Genomic DNA, 20726 nt, shown 5'->3' on the forward strand with positions numbered 1-20726 from the left:
AGGGATGTAACTGACTAGTGGTTCTGTTCAGTGACCTATAATTATTCACACAGGCAACATGGCCAATTCAGGCAACGATCAGGCAGGAGGCACTCGGAGCTCAGACCTCAGTGAGGAGGCATCTTGGCTCTAAGGAGGTCCAGAGAATACTAGTTAGCAGAGGCCCTCAGAAGGACAACGCTACTCTTCCTTTGCTGTACAAAGAGAAATTCCCCTTCTTGTCCCTTTCCCCCTTCTTTGTCATACACTGCCCTGGTCAGCAGAGCATACGCCTCAAGTCTAAGAGTTGACACATTTGTGGGTGCAGTGCCCACAAAAGTGGACCACTTTGTTGGACACAGTTTCCATGACCAAGACAACAACAATGCAAAGCAACTTCTAAAACTCCCCACATATTTCTCACCTGAGGAAAAGCAGGTCATAGAATCCAGCCACCTGCTATGTGACTGGGTTATGGGTGCTGGGTTATGGGTGCTGACTCAAGACGTCTCTCTGAGCCAGGCCCTCTAGCTCCTTGCAGCTGTCAAGAATCTGATAGAGTAATTCTCCATACCGAAGCCCACCCACCACCCTGGTTCCCCACTGTTTCCTTAGCTCAGAAGGAAGAACTGGTTAGCCCAGAAGAGTTATCCTAGCGACATTCTACATATACATTTGCCTTGAAAGAAAACTGTTTCTTGATTCTTTAATTGCAGTTCAAATCCTGATTCTAAATATGATCAAAGATACTGCCACTAGCTGGACCAGTGTGCACTGAAGCACAATTAAGGCCCACACTCAGTGCAGCATGCACATTAAGCAGGAGCTCAGTATCTAAACCACACTTACAATACAAGTGTCCCTTTTCCCCCAGTGTGGCTCCAAAAAATATTACTCTCCCCTAGTATTTCATTCGAGTACACCAAACAAACCCAGGAGGTTGCATGTAACCAGCATTTTCTCCATTTTACAGAGAAGGAGAGTAGGGCTCCACTAGTAAGTGCAGAACCAGGTTTAGAACTGGTTTGTTGCCGTGTGAGCTCAGTTCTTCATATGTCAACAACAATAGCTACCTCGTACTGTCAGGTAAATGGGCTAACATACACACAGGGCTTTTCAGGTCCTTCACTAACTAGATCTCATGGAATGGTGTCTGGTCCACAGCAAGTGTCTGTGTTAGCTGTTGTTGTTAAGAGTACTATTACCGCCATCAACCAATTCCCCAATTCCAAGTTTGAGTGCACTTTCCTATCCATCCTGCTGCAGCTTGATGATTCAGGAAGTAATTTCATCTAACACTGGGTGAGTGCAGACCCTATCCTATAATAACAGTTTGCCTATGGAACCAGACCTTACTGGGCTCTCTACCTTACCACTCTATAAACTTCTCTGCATTTTTGTGCACGTGTGCATACACATAAGCACCACCTTTTCACAAGTCTTACTCTCTAGTCTCCTGGTCTCTGATGTCACTTATGTTATCTTAGTCACCATTCTGTGGCTTGCCCTGCCTGCTTCCACTCATATCCAATTCTTTGTACATTAACCTCCTTTCTTTAATAATCATCTCATGAGACCTACCATTTATCAAGAACTGTACTAGGTACTGGAAAAAATATCCCTTGTCCTCCCCATTCACCAACTGAGAAGTGGGGGAAGAGTAGGGTACATAAAGGGCCATAATAGGACAGAGGTACCAGAAATGACATTCTCTGAAGGCAGCACAATAGATTTCAGAAAGGATGAATTTTAGAGGGCTGGAGTTTTCTAGTAGACAGAGAAAAGGACATTCAAAGGCTAAGGGAACAGCATTTACACAAGGATACAAGGCAGAATCACACATATGGTAATACCATACTCAGCATGGAGAAAAGCCACAGGTGTGTGTGTGTGTGTGTGTGAGAGAGAGAGAGAGAGAGAGAGAGAGAGAGAGAAAGAGAGTGAGAGAGAGAGAGAGAGAGAGAGAGAGAGAGAGGGAGGGAGGGAGGGAGGAAGGAGGAAGGAAGGGAGAGAGAAAGTGACAGAGTCAAAAAGCGAAAGAAAAAAGAAAAGTTAGATGTGGCAGGGTGAGCCCATACTGCCTGGGGATGGCAGGCAACTGGGACAGTAAGCATCACGTTTGCCTTTCCATGGGCTGAGTGACAATCGGACTCCCTGGCTATGCTCACACTGTATCAATTTTAAATGTGAAATCCCTTAACAACTGTTTTCTCTCTCTTCTGTTTTACCCTCCTTCTAAAGAGCTGTTTATCCCTATTCTCATTTCTGCCCCACTCTCAGCCCTGAGATTTAGTGCCAATGCTTTTACACAAATCCAGCTTCACGTCCTGAGTGAAATATAATTTCATAGGAATGTAATTCTGGAGTGATCTCATTGAAAAAGCACATCCAGCAAAGGCCATGAGCAAACTTTGGGCCAGCCCATTCACACCCAGAGCCAAAGAGCTCATAGACCCCTTTCCCTTAAATGGAGAATGTGCCTGGGACCCAAAACAAACCACACCAGCTGCCCACGAATATCATCCTGCCTAGTCAGCCTGCCTCCTTCAGATGGAGGCCTGGGCCCACAGCATCGAACTCCACAAACCACCCTGCATGCACTAGCACAGGCTCCAGAGTGCATCCCAGCTGCAGGACTCACTGCAAAGACACTCTCTGTGTCCCTCAGGAGTGCTCTGGTTCCAGGCCATGAAACACCAACTGAAGCTATTAACACTTCCCGTCACAACCCCATCAGAGAGAATGTCCAGAAGCTGAACTAGTAAGGATCCTCCTCGTAGCTCCCTCCCTACCCCAACTCTCTGAAACCCAGATACTAGTCAACCCTATTCAGAGAGTCAGAAAATAGAGTATCTGACTCTGAAACGAGTCATCAAAGTCACATGAAGCCCAAACCAGCAGAGCTGAGACAGAGAAGAAATCACACCTCCAGAATAACACGCTCTGATGAACTTTAAAAAATCCTAGCTGAAAACTCACCAAGCTGAAATCTTTGGGAAAGAGGTCCTCTCTCTAAATCTGAACCCCAGCCCCCATGAGTTCTCATAATAAAATGGACTAGAAAAGGAAGGGAAGGGGATGAATGTCTTGCAGAGTATATAGGAGTTCTTTGTGCCACCTTTGCAACTTTTCTGTAAATCAAAAACATTAAAACCAATGGCTGCAGTGGTATTCTCTACAAGGAATAATAGGAAAACAGTAGTGCTGGGTATAAATTCCAACTCTGCCTCTACTAGCACTGATGCTGTGGATGAGTTACCTAAGCTTTCTAAGTTCCAGCTTCTCATCTGTAAATAGAGATAACAGTTCCAACCACGACGTGCTATTGTGTGCATTAAATATCATACTCCATGCAAAGAAGCACTGGGCAGTAGCAGCTTCTCAGTTCAGTCAGCTTTCCCTTGGGTTGTTTGCAACTGCAGATGGAGGTCCTACCTGCACCCCACAGCCCTACACGTCTATGATTCACAGTCTCTTCCACATGAGCAATGCACCTTAAGCCTACAGCAATCACCCAGTGGGATGAAAGGCACCTTACACCAAGTTCCAACTAGTGAAAGCACACCTTTGTTGACAGAAACCTGTTCTTTTCCTTTCTGCTCTCCCTTCCTCCAATAGGATTCAAGGTCACTACTATGAGCTGAATTACTTTCCTGAGGTTTGCAGGGGTCAACCAGAAGGAAAGTCAGCGGCTGGACTTCCACTATGATTAGCTATCTACAGCAGGGGGAGGGCAGTGGTGAGTATGCTTTTAAAAGTTGCCACAAAAGATTTTTCCCCATCAGCAGCACCACTACCACCCACCACCACTGTCTGTCACCACCACTACCCACACCCCTCCATGCACCCTTCTCCCCACATAATACTGGGGTGACTGATCAGCAAATTCACCAACTCAATGGGCACAGCAAGTTCCTCAAAGTCAAGAGTTAAACCTCAAGGCTGGGCATGATGTCGTCCCCAACTCCTGAAGTCAAACTCTCAGGCCTCAGTCACCTGATTCTTGGCTCTATGGTGTGTCATCCATTTCTCCTCTAGGAAGACAGGGGGGAGAGTCCACAGGCCCCATCCTGGTCTTACATGTGGATGGACTGGAGGTCAAAAAAAAGGATCAGGTGAAGAAAGGTATAGCTCTGATGTCACATTATCTCTTTGAAAATCGCTCACTAAGGGATCAGATTCTTAAAAAATTCTCCTAAACCAAAGGAGAAGCCCAATCTCACCCTGAAAACTTAGTGTCCAAATAAGGGAGCAGTCAGTGCTAGAACAGTTAGCCTGCTCCAATTTTGCAAAGCCCTGCGAGAGCAGCAGTTCCCAGGCTTAGGATTCCACTGACAGGTTGTAACCCCTCGAAGCACTAAATGGATACATTCTAGTGGCTAATTTCTCTGACCTTCCAGATGGCTGGACTGGGGACACACCCCAGCAGAGGCCCAAGGACATTAGTTGCTGGCAAGGAGTATGTAAAAATTCAGCAGCTCAACCCAGCCAGATAAGAACCCCAGCTCTAGCAGCTTCAAGGGCAAGTTTTGGGAAGCAGAGACCATAAAGATATACTTGGAGCCATTTCTTATTTAACTAAATGAAAGTCAAACATAGCCAAACACATACAAAGACTATTAACTATATTGTCTGCTGTACAATTTTTCTCCTGCTTATTGCCTCATACCTTGATTACTATTGTACAATGGTCTCTGGTCACATAGAGAGCACTATTAAGTGCCAGCCCATCGGAGGCACTAAATGCAAGTTATGTTATTATTACAATTATCATTATTACTTCCCACTTATTCTCCTCTATGTCCAGTCCTCCTTGCTCATAAATGACAGACTAAGCATCCTGAATATCAATAGCATCATGTCATTACTGTGTACAGGGTTCCTTTACCACCAGTCACATCACAGCCATGTTCCTCCAGTTCCTCCAGAATCCTGTCAAATGGAACCAACTTACCTTCCATCCCTCTTCTTCCTTCCTTCTCTTTAAGAGTCTCATACCCTACCATCACACCCTCCTGTCCACTCCCAAACACACACACACACACACACACACACACACACACACACACACCCTCTGCACTTCTCTCTTCAAGGCCAAACACCTCCTGCTCCAGACTTGTCCTTTTCTACTCCTGTGTTTCTGTGCCCAAACCATTACTGGTGGAAGCACTCTCCTTCTTTTCTGTTTCTCTAAATTTTGGCTGTGCTCTAAGGCCCAGTCTAAGATCCCTTTTAAGTATAGGTTGGGAAACTACTGGATCCACAATCAATAATCAAGCACTTTGCTGGGACAGATACTGAAGACACAATAAAGAAAAACAACATGGTCCTACTTGCTCCAAACTGGCGGGGGAGGCTTCAACATGAACCTCTCCACTCACCTGAACCATGCAACTAGGAGACTCAACAACTAGACATCATGGGCAGATTGCTGTGAATTGATTAGCAGGGACTAAGGTAGGGTCACAAAGTCCAGTTGGACAAGGTCTTCTCACTTCAGTTTTTCCTTCAGTCTTTCCAAGAAGCTACCCAGGTCTAGTGGTTTAGAACATATCCTAAGAACCATCATTCTCTTAAATCATCTTGTGTAGCACTGCCTCCTGTCCAGCTTTGAGTTTTATCAGCTTCAGAGCTAGACCCTGGGTCCAACCCCATTTAATAATAGCCCTAGTCAACGACCCCTCCTATGGACCAGGAAACAGACAAGGAGAACAACCAACATTCCCCTTAGAAGTCCCTGCACTTTGTGTCACCAGGATTGCAGAGATGATAGAAGTCACATGGGAGGTGACTCCCTTAGGCCCCTCTGGGGAAATATATCATTCTCAGACTCTAAGAGTAATTCTACTTCTCTCCTATTCAAGAAAGGTTATCAGAATATGAGTCAGACTGCTAATCTTGCAAACCTTCTAAATTATAAAAATAGGTAACCCATTCACATGTACCTTGGTCCTTTAACTTTTGTAGTAACAAACTTTGTAACTCCATATAATACACTCTATCAGTGCAGTGCCTTTTCTCCCTGAATCAGAAATAGAAGAGGTCCTCTAGCTGTAATCTTAGAGCCCTTTTAGACCTAAGTAGGAAAGAGAGAATATTTAACCCATCCCTGCTTACATTTCCAGCAAAGGAGACTCATCTCCCTTATCACTTATGCTCAGCACAATCTATTTGAAGCTCAAGTCTCTCAATAAGCTTATTATGTCACATAAAACACAACCATTACATTACTTCATGTAAGTGCCAACTAGTTAGCCTCCCACTGAGTAACACCACCCTTCCCAGTGAGGCTGAATCGGTATCACTTCATGCTAACGAAGTTCACACCTTTCAGGAGCCTTCCCAGAACACCAGTCACATATATAGGGGTGCATACCTCACGGAGTTCAGGTCAGCACCACCAGAAAAGCCACAGCTGCTACTGATCAATGTACACCACATGTGAGCAATACAAGGGGTCAGTGAGTAAAAGCTGTAAAGAAAGGGCAGGAGAGAAGGGAGGCAGCTGTCATCAGCCCCCACGTACCTCCAAGGACTACCCACCTGGGCAATTTTGCATCTAACTGCTGCTAGGACCTAGTCTTTGCAACCTGTGGCATTCAGACAGAGTACCATCTCCTACTCACTGTCTACACTCACCCCTCTCTACGACCCCTACTAGCAGGCTCATCACCAAAGGCTGGAGAGAGGACCCACTGGCACACCAAGTATCTTCAGAGACTAAGTTACATATTTTTAATATACCCTTCCTTCTCAACCCCTCCCCTGGCCCCTGACAATTTAAATGTTCAGTCTCCACATGTGTCTATGTGCCTGTGTGTCTGTGTTTTATTTACACTACCCATGTCTGTTGTTAGCAACAGAAACCAAGTACTTTAAGGCAGAGAAGGCAAGTCTGCCAAATGGCTTGCTATTCCCCATGGTGCTTCCAGCTCAGGGAAGGGTCTGGTAAAGGGCTCTTCAAGCTCTCATCTATCACATATGCCTTGGTGTGCAAGGGGAACTGGCAAGGTGCCAGTTTGCCCCAAGTTGGTGACTGCTGCATGGGGCCCCACCCCAGCCATCATCAGCCTTCCCTCTTCTGCCCAGGAGGTCACATCTTGAACAACTCAGCTTCTCACCTGCGTGCATACTAACTACTGTTGGAAAGTAGAGCTGTAAATATGGGAATCCAGGAAACTCACCTGCCTCCCTTGTACACTAGCAGTTATAAGAGAGGAACAGGCATCACCTCCCTAGACCCAGAGGCTGGAAAGTCAGCCCAGGCTCAGGTTTACTTTCATGTCCTTTCCCATCTTCAGTTTTTCTGCTGCTGATAATCTAAGTTCTAATATCAGAATCATCAATAAAATCAATAGGAACAACTGGTCACTGCTTTTCTTTAAGCAGAGAGGAAAAAAAAACCAATGTAAGATGTGATCCTAGCATTCAAGCAATTCACAGACTGAGGGGAAGTAATAAAACGTGTGCTGCAGACTAAAGGTACTCTAAAGTACAAAGAGTCAGAGAAGAGGGGTTAGAGTAATTCAAGACAGGATTTCTGTGAGAGATGAAACGCTAGCCAGACCTCAAAGGACAAAGAATAGTTGGACAGAATGAGACAGGAGGCTGTTTTTGATGAAGAGTTAGACTATGACTCAAGGTCCCAAGGCAGGAACAAGGGCAAATGTCATGCCCATAGTATTTGCTCATTTAACTGAGGCTCAGTCCTGGCAGGTAAGGAGGAAAGAGACTAGCCTGATGATGAAAATAAAATCCTCACCTCAGGGTCACCACGCTCTCCAGTCCTTGCTCCTACCTCTGCCATGGCCATGCTCAAGGCATTTTTTTCTGTACTACTACTTTGAATTCCTGTCCCCAACACGGAATATAGCTACCCTAACTTCCTAAATCTGAAAACATCCCGATAGAACTCTTGGTACTCAAGACCCTCTGGCTCCACAAAAGGACAAGCTTCCTGTTATAATATGGGTCAGGACCTTGGGGTATGAAATTTTAAATACAATCTCTGGTAAGCCAGGGCAAGACTCTCCTCCTTCCATTCACCCTTACCATGTACCCTTAGGATTCAACTAAGACACACTTAACACCAACCATATATAAACTTGTGCTTAGTGTTGGGAGAGACTCAAAAAAGCACCAGGCATGCCCGGATTCCTCTTAAAGACCTTACATTTTAGGGCCTCCCCTGGTGGCACCACGCAGCACTGTGAAGCTGTCTAGAGCCTCTGCAGTTTCAGTTCACTACCAGCCAGCCGGCGAGGGTCCCACATGGCATGGCAGACCTCTCCTGTCTTGTCCGCTGCTCCCCTCAGCAGTGTATTTCAGTTGGTCTGCCTTATTCTGTTCCCTATTCTGTCTCTGGTAAGTCCTCTCACCCTCCCGTGCATCTGGCCTGTGCAACAGTTCTTGTATAAATAAATAAATAAATCCTTAAAAAAAAAAAAAAAGACCTTATAATTTAAAAGATGAATACAATGATACAAAAATACAACAAATACCAGAGACACTATTTTAAATGCTATTAAGAGAGATGAAATTAAGTGCCACCAAGGGAGATGAGATACAATAAGTAGATTTCGTTAGAGGGGTACTACTTCCAACTGAAGAAGCAGAGATTTCATAGAGAGGACTGCCTTGTATTGGGCCTAGTAGATCAAAGGCCAAAAGGATAAAGGGGAAATTCTGGCCAAATGGAACTACAGGACCAATGTCTTGGAGGCAGGAAAGCAGAAGACATGAAGAATAGTAAGATGCTCTTTCTGACAGGAATTTAATTGAAAGTAGACCTGGAAGAAGGAGAGTTGGAAAAATAGAGAAATGTGAGATCTTAGAGGCCTCTGAGAGTCAAATTAAGGATCTTTTCTCTGGGAAATTGTAGAAATTTTCGAAGAAATACAGATTGGGTCAGGAGCTGTGCTTTTGAAAGATGAAGCAGCAGTACTCAGAAATCTAGGAGCTGTAACAGAAGAGCTGATGATGTAGAACACCAGGACTAAAGACATAGGAAGGATAAGGGAGGGAGGGATCAAATAATCAAGTTCATGTTTGGCATTCTTATCTATGAGGTTCAGAATGAACAGGAAAATTAGTGAGCAGTCCCCATGGCAGCTAAGTGACTGGGAAATCTACAGGGAAAGGCTATAGACTGAGCTGCCAGGAGGGGGTAATGAAGGAGAGGGAGGTGTAAACATTCAGATTTGGGAGGGACAGGAATGTCAGGGTTTAAGATTCTGAATGTGGAAGAGCTCCAAGGGATGAGGCCATGCTACGAGTACTTGCAGAGGAATGGAAGGTTCAGGAAGATGAGTTCTCTACAGTTGAAAAGATTGAGAGATTGTGAGGCCAGAGCACTCAAGGATTCTTAGTGTGAAGTCCCAAGTCCTAATTATGCCAGAAAGGAAAGTTATGAAGAAGGTTGTAAGCATTTGCCACAGAAGTCAAGAAAGTGGTAAGATCACTGAGAATGAGAAGAGGAGATGTATGAGAAAGGAGGGATTGACTTCAGGAAGGGACTTCAGTGAAAGTCATGGGGAGATGAAGTTCTTCACTAGATAAGGTTACAAGGGAAGAGATCTTCAGGGAAAACTAGGTTTATGCTACAATGAAAAGGCAGGAATCTGTATTTATCAAATCAGACAAGATAATAAAACAATTGCCAAGGTCAGGCAGGGAGTGGGAACAGGGCATTCACACACTGGTGCAGGTGCTCTAAACCAGTACAACTTTTCCAGAGAACAATTTAGACATGTATGTATTGATGTATAAACTTTTATCAAAAGTTCTGAAGAATGAGGGCCTCCCTGGTGGCGCAAGGGGTTAAGCACCACACTATGAAGCAGTCCACAGCCTCTGCAGCATGAGTTCAATCCCACGCAGGCCAGAGAGAAACCCACATGGCGAGGCAAACCTCTCCTATCTCGCCCGCTGCTCCCCTCAGCAGTGTATTTCAGTCAGTCTGCCTGCTCTGTTCCCCACTCTGTCTCTGGTGAATCCTCTCACCCCCCATATCTCTGGCCTGTACCCCAGCCCTTGTATGCATAAATAAATAAATCAAAAAAAAAAGTTCTGAAGAATGAATCAAACGATGATACCAGTCACAGGAAGAAAATAACTGCAAAGCACATAGTGACAAAAGATTAAAAATCAGAATTTATAAAAAAAAACTTGCAAAAATCAAAAGGAAAAATATAAATAACTCAATTGAAAAATATGCAAAAGATAAGAACAGACAATTTTTTAAAAAGGAAACCCAAATAATATAAACCAATGCTAAATCTCTCTGGTAAATCAGGAAAATAAATGCAAATTTAAGCAATGAAGTATTATTTCATATTCATCAGATTGGAAAATACTGACAAGCATAGAATCTCCAAATGTTAGCCAATAATTGGGGAAGTGAAAATGCATAAACATTGCTGGTACAATTTCCCCCCAACAAAACTACTACGGATAGCAACCTGGTATGATTAGCAAAGCTGAAGAATCAAGCACCCTACTATAGCAACTCCATTTCTAGGGAGTTAAGGTACATAAACTTTGAAACATTCCTCATACATGGGTGTTCATCTCAGCACTATTTGTAATACACACAATGTAGAAAGACTTTCACCATCTCTCAATATCATACAATGGTCCATCACAAACCAATTAAATTAAATTATTTATATATGAGTCTGTTAGAGTGCAAACTAAGTTGGGCACCCCAGGACCCCCAAACCTGCTTGCTCTAAGTGGGTTATGCCATCCTGTTAGCAGGCAGGCTGAAAGGCACCCTGGGAAGCCCAAACCTGCCTGCTATAAAAGGGTTCTGCCATCTGCCACATAAAGACAAATATACTCTTTGTGCGTAGGATCTTCAATAGAAAATAGCTTTAATACAACTAGTGTGCAATAAAGAGACAAGGAGAGAAAGAATACAGTTAAAATAGTTTCCCCATGAAATACCCAAAGTTACCCATCCCCTCGTGGGTAAATGCCCAGCCAAACAGGGTTGGCCCAAAGCAGGGCACTGCTTGCCACAAGTCTAAGGTACCTCCTGGTGGGGACACATAGAGAAGGGGCAGTAGGGCCCAGGCAAGTCTGTAAGGAAGAGTAAAATCAAAATACAAGTTAAGATATAGGCAGCCATTGTCAGCCTCCCACTGGGTCTCTCACCCATGTCTCTGTCTCTTTCAAGTATCTTCTTCCACATCCCCCAAGTCCCTGGTACAAGTCCAAGGCCGAGAAACAAGAGTGGTTTCTTCTCCTTGTGCCTCCTCCAGATTTCTTCTTTCTCCATCTCTCTCTGCTTCTTTCAAGTCTGTTCTTCCCAGTCTTTTCTAGCTTCTCCTCCCTGACCAGCTCCACCCTTCCTTGGGGTGAATCTGGAAAGGTGGAACCTCCCCTTTTTATGGATATCACACTGTTCCAGCTACTTCTCAAAAACAACATTGTGAAAAAAATGAAGCTGCAAATGTTTACATACAGGAAAGGTACTGTGCGTGTAAAAATTTAAAACATACAATGCGATATAATACTGTGGACTTTTTTATCTATTTCATTCATGTTTCTATCTGAAATAAATAAAAATGCCTAATACATAATAGACAAAAATAATAATAATGTGTGAACACACATATATTCAATATACATATAAAAGGTAAGGTAGAAGATGGTATTGAAGTTCATCAATTTCACGTAGAAAAGGACTGGGGGAAACTTTAGTCATATCTGTTATATTAAAAAATATTAAATAAGAGATCTAAAACAAACTTGATAAAATGTCAACATTTATTAAATTTGGGCATTAGGTACATAAGTTTCTATTATATCAATTTTCTCTTTTGCATATACTTAAAATTTAAATGTCACATATCCTTTGATTCAGTAATTCCATTTCTAGAATTTTATTCTTAAATTATAATCACACAAGTAGGAACAAATACGTAAGTGTATAGATATTTACCAATGGATAGCTTTTAACAGTAAAATAGCAAAAACAACCCAAAAGTTCGTTAAGAGATTAAATAACGCTCCACCCACACAGTGGAATCCTATGCAGCACTAAGCATCACAAAGCAACTCTACATGCAATTGCCCATAGAAGATATAGATATCCATCTAACAGAGTTAGTAAAAAATGCAAGTTATGGACCTCCCTGGTGGTGAAAGGGGTTAAGATATAACCTATGAAGCTATCCACAGCCGTTACAGCATGAGTTCGATCCCTGACTAGGGAGCTACACACATGGTGCAGCAGACCTCTCCTGACTCACCCGCTGCTCCCCTCAGCAGTATATTTCAGTCGATCTGCCTGTCCTGTTCCTCCTGTTCCCCACTCTGTCTCTGGTGAGTCCTCTCACCCCCCACACCTCTGGCCTGTACTCCAGTTCTTGTATGCATAAATAAATGAATCTTTTTGAAAAATGCAAGTTATAAAAACAGTGCCATGTTTTTATTTTTAAAAAAGCATATCTATAACATAGATGAAAAAGACAAAAAAGTATATATACCAAAAAATTAACAATAAACTATCTGCTATCTCTGATAGTTTATATGTGATTTTTACTTTCTAATATTTTTGTTACATACAAATATGCAATGAATATGGATTTCTTTTGCTATTTAAAAATCAATAAATTTTGTACAGAAGAAAAGAAAAGGGAAAAAGAGAAGAGCGAAGTGGTCTGCCAATAGCAGCAAGGTTTTCCCTAGAATAATGCAGGATGTTAGAAGACAAAGAAGGAGATGCTGTAGAGAGAAATGCAACCAAAGCTCTGCAAAAATGAGAGTTGGAGAGGGGGCTTAGAAGTTTCCTCTTGTAGTATGAATTCCTAGTAACAAGAGAGGTAAAAAGTCAGCTGGGAACAGTTATTCCTGATTGAAGGGCTGAGAATATGTGTCAAACTACACAGCTCCAAATCTGCCATGAAGACCAGCATCTTTTGGTATAGTCAGCAATGAAAGGAAGACTCCTGGTTGAGCTTCTCAGGTAGAAAATCTAGAAGAACAGCTGTCAGAGGAGTAGCCTTGCCAGCCCACTCTCTTTCCTCTATTCAACTCTCCCCTCAACCCTTCATACAGACGTAGAAGTCCTGAGGAAAGGTCAGTCATGACTGCATTACCTGTGACGAGGAGGGTATCTGAGGGAGCCAAACCAGTGGCCTCATAGTGACCTCATAGTGACACAATCAAGATTCTGTTTCTCCAGAACTAGTAAGATGAAGGCTAAGGAAGCTTAAGGAACAGAGAGAAAAGTGGGTAGCTGAACAAGGTGGTAATCACGAGTTTACTTTCACTTAGGCAAATGTAAAACATCTAAACTACCCAAGAAAGTATTTGCTGTGACAGCACAGACATTCTCTTGGCATGAAAATCACAGGCTTGCCCTACTGTTGTGTACCTTCTAGAAAAGTCACCCACTTTCAACTAGGAGCTCTCTCTCGTCACCATAATCCCATGACTTGTTTGTATGAGCTTCATTCAGTAATTGCCCAGGACTGGGGTTACCTAGAAGTAGACAGTCATCTCCAGATCAGAAATAGTTGCACAGATAAAGCAAAGGACAATCTCTGCCCAGCATTTATGACCCAAGAGATGGAGACTTGGTCACCTGATCTCTCAACACCATGAGACTCCTATTTGCAAATAGAGGAGAAGCGTGTAGTTAATAGGAAATAAAACATTTGGTCAGTCCGCTTTCCTGGCAAGACTACAAAGATTAAACAAAATATTTCAATACAGGTTTTTTATGGCTCTAACATTCTTATAGGAAATCAACCCCTCCCACTGATTTCCCCAAAGTCTATGGATCTGCTTTCAGTTGGAAATACAGAATGCAGAGTAAAGAATATAGAAACTCCAGGTCTTGGAGTAACTGCTGTCCAACTCCTACATAAACCCAACTACAAAGGTGATATTAAGAAAGATATCTATCAGGGTCTCCCTGGTGGCACAGGAGGTTGAGCGCCGCACTGTGAAGCTGTCCACAGCCTCTGCAGCACAGGTTCGATCCCAGCCAGCCAGTAAGAATTCCACATGGCGAAGCAGACCTCTTCTGTCTCACCCGCTGCTCCCCTCAGCAGTGTATTTCATCAGTCTGCCTGTTCTGTTCCCCGCTCTGGTGAATCCCCTCACCCTCTCGCATATTTGGCCTGTACCCCGGTTCTTGTATAAAAATAAATAAATCTTTAAAAAGAAAAAGAAAAAAAGAAAGATATCTATCAACATCGCTTATCATCAGGGAAATGCAAATCAAAACCACAATGAGATAACACCTTACACCAGTGAGAATGGCACATATCAAAAAAAAAAAAAAAGAACTAGCAACAACAAATGTTGGCGAGGATGTGGAGAAAAGGGAATTCTCCTACACTGCTGGTGGGAATACAAATTAGTACCACGATGGAAAGCTGTGTGGAGTAGGTTCATCAAACCACTATAAGTGGAGCTACCATATGACCCAGCAATTCCACTCCTAGGAATCTACCCAAAGGACACAAAAACATTAATTCAAAAGGATACCTGCACCCTATGTTTACTACAGCACTATTTACAATAGGTAAGCTATGGAAACAACCTAAATGCCCCAAAATAGATGACTGGATCAAGAAGATGTGGCATATATACACAATGGAATACTATTCAGCAATCAAAAGATATAAACTCATGCCATTTGCAGCAACATGGATGGAGCTGGAAGGGTATGCTCAGTGAAATTATGCTCAGAGAAGTCAGCCAGAAGGAAAAAGAAAAATATCAGATGGTTTCACTTATAGGAGGAATATGGAGGAACCAAATAAGGGATCAGGAAAAAAAAATAATAATAAATAAACAGAAAAAATTAACAGGCAACTATAAATCAGAGACATTCTGCAGGAGAGGGGAAAAGAGAGGGTTCAAAACAGGGAAGGGAAGAGCACAAGGAACTATGGTGATGGTGCACAGGTGAAATGGTGGTGGAATTTTACAGGGACTACACCTGAGAGGAGAAAGCAAACATTGTACAAAAATGAACAATGATGTAAAACATATATAAATAAATTATAAAAAAAGACTGAGGGATATGATGTATATATCCATGCTCCTATGTATTTTAAGCTCCATTTTTCTATCACTGGAAAGCTACATAGTATACCAATAGCTTAGTCACTACAGTTCAGTCCTTACATTCATTATATATGGTTTTCACCAAGTGGCAACTTTATGTAATAAGTTTATTTTATCAGCAGTCACTGTAAGAAAGCAATAGGAAATTGAAATTGTATAAGCATTTCTTGTAAAAAAGGGGAAGGAAATGTCCTGTGGTTATAAAAACAAGGAAAAAAATAATTAAACATACTCTCAGTTTTAAAAATCGGTAATGATTACTGCCCCATGGAACATTCAACACTTCCTACAAAGATATTTACATAAGAAATCTCATCAAAATATAAAACTAAAAAACAAACTTTGCCTTGAAAAACTGGTGTGTTTCCTCCTCCCTAGTAGAGTCAGAAGCTTATGGGCCTCTCAGACTGCACAGGGGCTCCGTCACCGAGCTCAGAGAGCCTTTCATAGCGACCAAGTTAATTAATTAGATGAGAACGTTGGCAAGCCCTTCTTTTCTCTGGTGTTGATAATCTGTTTCTAGGTTATTAACATGATTAAGGCCTCCTTTCAGTGATCTTCTGTGTGCCAAACACTGTTCCCATCCATTAATTATGTTAATTTATTTAAAACTCTAAAAAAATCCTATGAGGTAAATGTTATCAATTGTATTTTTTACCAAGTAAGAAAACTAAAGCCCAAGATCATGCAGAGAGTAAAGGGAAAGGCCAGAAGTCAGACCATGTCTGTCTTTAAAATTCTGGCTCCTTCCATTATCCCATGGGAAACTTAGGGAAAAACAGTAAGGTACTGTTTTTGTTATGTAGACAACGACTTTGATTCCTCTTCCCAACAGAAAGCAAAACCAATAAAATATGTAAAAATATTTCATATGCTGTAGGTACTGGTCATGTACATAACAATTATTATCCTCCAGGAAATGATGCATAAAGCAGAGCTGACATTTCTGTTTATGTGCACATGCACACATACCAGCATTGTTAGCAGGAAATTAACTCCAAGTCCAGCCTAACAGAAAAACTTTTCTCTCAACATTAAAACTCACAAAGCCATGTCAGAATGTGCGTCAGTCATTCTCTTAAACATAGGTGTTTGGCAAGACAGTGAGAAATCACCACACTTCTAGACTACTTGGTTCAGAGTCAAGGTGATGCTGGTGGTGAGCCAGGTAGACCTTTTCTCTCCACTTCCTCGTAATCGCGTCTCCTTCAGTGATGGTCATCCTAAAAGCAATTTTTCAAGAGATCCTATCTATGAGAAGAGGTTTTATCATTTCAAGTTTTCGTTTCCAGTGTACCCACAAATCTGTGGTTTTTAAAGTTTTCCAAAACTTTGAAATCTATAATATGCTTCTTTCCTAAATATGGCTATGTCCCAGAAGAGATATGTATGCCTTTCCTAGTATTTTGGAGACCAAGTTTCAAATGAAGTCAGAAAACAGGACACTCCACCTCCAGTCCTGAGAATCAATGGCTTTCCAGAGACTTAAGAGCCAAGAGGCAAGAAAATGCTGGGCATTCTCTGGACCAGTGCTTCATCAGAGACAGGCATCCCTTCTTTCTACCTCCCCTGTACAAAGCCTTGAAGCAAAGTATAAAGAATGCAACACAAATCCTCACAAGGATTGGCTCACAAAACAAGTGTCAATCAAAAAAGCATCAGGGGCTACTACTATATAAAGAGAACCAGTAGGGAAAGAGGAGAACAGGGGCCCCTAGCCAGCTCCCCTAACACTGGCACTGCTTTAGGAGAGCAAGTGCGTCTCCAAGAGTTCTCCTGTTTCAACTCCTATGCACACAGCACAATTCTTTTTTAGCATCAATTCCCTACCCTATTAGTTTCCTCCCACCTCATTCAGTGGACAACACTATCTATTAGAGCACAATAGGCTTAAAAGTTTTTTTAAATGATCTTCTGCAATTTTTTCACCTTGCCTTCTCCCATCGCTGATTACACTTCCAACCTATCACATAAGTGTCACTGCTCTACTGCAAAGCCACCACGCCACATCTTCAAACTCTTAACAGTGCCTACAGATCTGTTCTTAACATACACCAGGCTCCCCCTTTACCTGGCAACTTTCATACCTATGGGAATGGATGCACTCAGAACCCTTGTCTCGCAAGTGATTCCCTGACTTCAAGTCCACTTTAGTCAGCCATACCTACGGACAGACCTTGGGCCATGCCTTTGCCTGAGACTAAACATCCCAATCCAGTGCTCCAAACCCCTACTCTTTGACCACATTGCCCTTCCTGCCTTTCTCTTTACCTTTTTATTACCCAATAGTTGCTCTTTGACCTTGGTAAGGTTCTCCTTTTCCTTGGGCTCTCCTCGTTTTTTTCCTAATTTACATCAGCCACCACCTTTTTGTCCATCCAAGTAAGAATACACCACCCACCACTCTCAAGCTCTAGCCCCTTTGACCTGCCACTGTAAAGCCCACACCCGTGGACAAACTGATTTTCAGTAGCCTCTGTTCCTTCATGAGTGACTAAAATTGCTGGTCAGGATTCAACACATCTAAGACATGTCTGAAAGGTCTTTTAGTGATACATTATGAAGTGTTTATGGATAAAATGGTAAAAATCCAGTGAAGGAGGAATAGAATGGAGATGAAACAAGCTAGTCCACCACATGTTGATAATAGCTGAAGCTGAATAATAGATATGGGTGTTCATCTTCTCTTTTCTCTACTTTTGCATGTTTTACATTTTCCATAATAAAAAGTTTTTAAAAAGGAAACCTAACCACGTATGTGAGAGATTAATGGTAACCAACACAAAGGTCACCCACAGATTATCCAGCAGTCATGAAATGGAAACAATAACTTTACAAAGGAGGAATTTGGCTAGTCTTACCTTAAGAAGTGACCAAAAATTTAGCATCAATAATTGTGGGAAAACCAAACATTATGTGCTTCTGATCTCCTGCATCATTTATAAAGATTTTCCCCCAAAGAAATGTTTAACCTAAATCTAATCAAGCCTTTGCATCTAATTTACATTTCACAGGAAATACAGGTGGCCAAAAAGAACCTAAACTACCCCAAAGAAACAATCAGATAAATCTATAAAGTGGCAATTGAATTCATGTTAAATAATTTTTTAGAAGAAAATCTAAAACTGAACTCATCATGCCCACTCCACCTCTTATAAAATAATCTTCCCTCTTGTACAAGTTTCTGCAAGCCATCCCTGACTTTTCATTCATCTTCTTATTCTAGTTCAATTTATGAGCAGGTCCTGCAAATCCTACCTCCTTAATGTGTTATATTCCCCTCCTCCAACCCTTGCCACTCTTTAACTCAGATTTTATCATCAATTGTTTGACTTACTGCAATAATCTCCTAGAAACCATCTCCTTGTTCCAGTTTTATTTTCTTCAAATTTACTCTCTACAATTCAGCTAATGTGCACTTGCTAAAATGCAAGTTTAACTATATTACTCCAGTGCTCAAATTCTTTCAGTAGCTCCACTGCCCACAGCAGTACTTCCCAAAATGTGGTGAGGAACTGCAGGCATCCATATCATATCACATGCTGCTAGGTTCTGGACACAACATCACAAGGTGGGAAATCACAAGGTGATAAAGTTATTCACTTTTTAACCTTTCAAAGCTTCTCATTAGATTAAGAGGAGGGTCTCCACTTGCTGCTGTCTCTAACACTGGATAATCTTTTAAGGTGAGAGGTTTTCATAAGCAGCAAATTCTGGCTAAAATTTGAAAACATTTTTTTTCTTTTTATTGTATTTACTTTAAAAGTTGTCTTCTGTAAGCAGCAAGTAATATTGATTTTTCCACTTTAAAAGGAACAATAACATTCCTTTTAAAATAAATCTTAAGTTCAAAAGTCAAAGCAAAAACAGACAATTATAAATCAGAGACATACTGCAGGGGAGGAGGAGGGAGAGGGATCAGAGGGAGGGAGGGATACAGGGCACTGTGGTGATGGTGCCTTGGGGAAGAAAATTCTATGGGGACTCAACCTGAGGGGGTGGCGGGAAACAAATATTGTTTTAAAAAATAAAAAATAAATAAATAATAAATAAAATAAAATAAATCTTAAGTTCAAAACTGAGCTGATTTAAACATGCAAATAATAGCTCAGGTATTAAAAGATTATGGTAATACTGTGTAGAGAGTAGGAAACTGAGTCTGGGCAGAAAACTGCCCTATGGCATAAAATTCAAGATTCTTTGTATAATTGTAGTGATTTAAAAGAGATTTGCAAATTGTTTGTTAGTCCTTTCCCTACACCAGATGGGCCCTGTAACTGCCTCAAGGAACAGAATGTGTGGTGCCTAACTTCCAGGGCTAGGTTAGATAAAGGCCACACAACCTCTGCTAGTCTTTCTAAGGTTAATAATGGCTTTCAGGTCCCGATCCTAATTACCCTAAGAGCTGGCTAGAGGGACCACAGAGAGTAATAATGAGTGAGAGTGATGGCACCCACAAGCTCCAGGTGCTCGAGAGCTCTAGCTCGGATGTCTCTCCCTGTTCAATCAGTCTACTGATGATCCCAACCCCTGCCACTGTATGACTAAAACTGCCCAAGAAGACTCCAAGCAAGACCCCCCAGAACCACGAGAGATACAGTAATAGTAAAATGACCATTGTTTAAAGCCACCATACTTTGGGGCAAATCGGTATGTAGAACAATGGTAGATCCAGCCTTTCAAGAGCTAGTCCCCAAGACCATCTCTGTTGTCTCATCTTGCCACTGCTCACTCTGTCCTCCCTCCTATGCACAAATGACCAATTGGTCCTAATGTGCTCATTACTCTACACAGATTGCATCATTTCTTTCTTTGTGCATTCTCTCTCTTTGTGCTTCCCTCTACCTGGAAGCCCCTCCATCTTGTCTGTTGAAAAATAACCATGGTGGGCCTCCCTGGTGGTGCAAGGGGTTAAACACTGCACTATGAAGCAATCCACAGCCTCTGCAGCACCAGAGTTCAATCCCCGGCCGGCCAGAGAGCAACCCACATGGTGCAGCAGACCTCTCCTGTCTCACCCGCTGCTCCTATCAGCAGTGTACTTAGGTCAATCTGTCTGTTCTGTTCCCCACTCTGTCTCTGGTGAATCCTCTCGCCACCCCCGCATCTCTGGCCTGTACCGCAGTTCTTGTATGCATAAATAAATAAATCTAAAAAAAAAGAAAGAAAAATAACCATGGTGGTCAAAACAGACAAAATTAAAAACAAACTATTCATCCTTCAAAATCTGAAACAGCACCATTTCCTCTGTGAAATCCTACCCTCATCTGCCTCACTCTCTTCCTGCCAGGGATCGATTTAATCCTTTCCCCCCAGTGCCACTTGTCCAGTGGTATGAATCACTTAGAGTGTGTGACTCTCATGTGTTTTATCCACTAAACTATTAAGTTCCCTCAGGGAAGGGATTGTCTATATGCAGCTGGTCCATTGAGGCTTAATGAACACTGCTCATCTGAAGTAGTTTCTCTGTGGGCTTCTTATACAATCTATTTCCTCTAACAACATTACATCTAAATTGACCAGGGCAGAAATGATGCCTAACTCTAGTTTCCGCATCCAGGATTTTACTTTGATCCTTAATTAAGATTTTCTTTTCTGGGTTCACAGCCTCTAGGACTAGCAATGCCAGGTTGGCCCAGCACTAAAGGATGATTTTT

The 20726-nt window shown here is 42.1% G+C and overlaps 1 protein-coding gene across 11 annotated transcripts in view; it reads right to left on the reverse strand.

Annotated features, from left to right (window-relative positions):
• Window positions 1-20726, reverse strand: part of DENND2B (DENN domain containing 2B) — a 174289-nt gene that overhangs the window by 65097 nt on the left and 88466 nt on the right. Inside the window, exon 1 of one of the 11 annotated variants that reach the window (XM_054699361.1) lies at window positions 13086-13298. The exons of the other annotated variants lie outside the window; for them this stretch is intronic. The gene's annotated coding sequence lies outside the window, so the exon portion shown is untranslated. Of the gene's footprint in view, window positions 1-13085; window positions 13299-20726 lie in introns of those variants that run through there. 11 annotated transcript variants of the gene reach the window in all.

Source organism: Talpa occidentalis, unplaced genomic scaffold, assembly GCF_014898055.3.
Source record: "Talpa occidentalis isolate TD23 unplaced genomic scaffold, MPIMG_talOcc4v2.1 talOcc4.3, whole genome shotgun sequence".
Lineage (NCBI taxonomy): Eukaryota > Metazoa > Chordata > Mammalia > Eulipotyphla > Talpidae > Talpa > Talpa occidentalis.